Raw genomic sequence first — 1801 nt, 5'->3', positions numbered from 1 at the left:
AACCTATTTGGTCGTAACATAAATTTTGCTTATTTGACAACTTTTAACGCTTTTTAAACTCATTTGCTACGTATTATTTTCGGCTTGTGGACGAAGTCTTTTCGGGAGGGCGAAATGAGATGACGATTAGTGTGCAGTTCACAGGTCTTTGGGGCCATAATTCAAATAAATATCAACATTTTATATACCAACATTTTCAGTATGGTTTGTAGAATACATCTGCATTATTTATTTGCGTATTTTTCAACTTTGGTTCCTGTAAGAGGCGATTATGCAACACAATTGTGATTGGATGCGGATAAAATTGGAAAATAAAAAATTTATAATCTCAGGTGAAACTAAAAAAATATGTTTGCACCTAGTCAAATGATACCTCAAAATAACCATAACTGTATATAGAACAGGAAAATATTGAAAAATGTGCAGTTATTTACATATATTCCATAATATTTGTACATTTGGATCATAACATCCGATATTGAAAAAAAATAATTTTAAAAATAATTTTGAAAAAAGGATCACAAACAGAAAAAAAATACGCTTAACTTCTATGGAATTATTCAGAATTGCATTTGGAATAAACCTATACATGTGTTGAGTGGTACTTTTTGATTAATTTCATCCAAAAGAAGTGATTTTGGGGAGAAAAAAATATTTTGACTACTTAGATCTAGATCTGTCCGAAGAAGATAGGCTGTTTTAACCCTCAATGTGCGTAATTTAAAAAAAAAAAGGACAGGATATTACATGTAGGCTAAATTATGGAATCACACACATTAAGGGGCTTTGCCAGTGTCAGTACATTGGTCGCAGCAGTGACAAACGCAGATGCCAGTTCTATGTGTCGTTATCAATAACCCTCCGTAGATCTAGATCTAGATCTAGACAGCACACGAGTGAACACAACACATTACGTTTAAGAGCAGCACCCTTCATAGGCAACACGCCATATCTGTAGCGAAAAACTGTTTGGAATTGTAGCATTTCTTTATATAAATATTTACTGCGGACATTTTTTGGACCGCTTGAACCATATTGTATACGAACAATCTCTGGTAGGCTTATACTATAATTATAGATCTATATAATATCCGAAATTTGCGAGAAAGGATGTGATTTCAGAGTTTTCGGAGAAATAGTGCCCAGCTTTATTTTCCCGAACGTTCGGAGAAATAGTGCCTAGCTTTATTTTCCCGAACGTTCGGAGAAATAGTGCCCAGCTTTATTTTCCCGAACGTTCGGAGAAATAGTGCCGGCCTTTTTAATATGTTATTACATGCAATTTTATATCTGTTGAACCATATACGTTTCATTTTTGTTGCAATTTTTTTAGGGTCTACCCTTATCTTTCTTCCACTATTAGCACAACAACAGCATTCCACCCAAGACATTATACGGAATAAGACCCGATAAGACGGAAATAACCTAGTGTTAAAAATAGACTGTCGCTGCAATTGCTGCAATCTACCCATGACGCACCCAAGACGAACTCTGAACTCTGAACTATGACAGGCAAAAATTGACAGGAAAGTAGGAAAGAGAAAGTAGAAACATTGATTGAGTTGATGCAAGACGAGAAAGAACATTCTTCTAGTTCTGCTGCTGGATCTAATCTAGATCTTGTTCTGAAGACAGGTAAGCCTAAAACTAATTCGAGTCAACAAGATAAATATTAATTGTTCTTTCTCAGACATTAACATGGACTGTAGATTCTGTAATATTGTTCGGTTTGTGGGTACAAACAGATATAGAGAGAGTGAAGAAACGCACGTCTGAAAAGGCTCTTTGGTTTTATTATAGC

The 1801-nt window shown here is 34.9% G+C and overlaps 1 protein-coding gene across 2 annotated transcripts in view; it reads left to right on the top strand.

Annotated features, from left to right (window-relative positions):
- The first annotated feature begins 1371 nt into the window (after positions 1-1371).
- LOC101860641 overlaps positions 1372-1801 on the top strand; it is a 26338-nt gene continuing 25908 nt past the window's right edge. The window contains exon 1 of one of the 2 annotated variants that reach the window (XM_035969045.1): positions 1372-1635. The gene's annotated coding sequence lies outside the window, so the exon portion shown is untranslated. The remainder of the gene's footprint in view (positions 1636-1801) is intronic. The other variant, XM_035969046.1, reaches the window with a different exon arrangement.

This window comes from Aplysia californica, unplaced genomic scaffold, assembly GCF_000002075.1.
Source record: "Aplysia californica isolate F4 #8 unplaced genomic scaffold, AplCal3.0 scaffold00109, whole genome shotgun sequence".
NCBI classification, from domain to species: Eukaryota; Metazoa; Mollusca; class Gastropoda; order Aplysiida; family Aplysiidae; genus Aplysia; species Aplysia californica.
The sequence above is the reverse complement of the archived record's forward strand: the minus strand, read 5'-3'. Positions and strand labels throughout refer to the sequence as shown.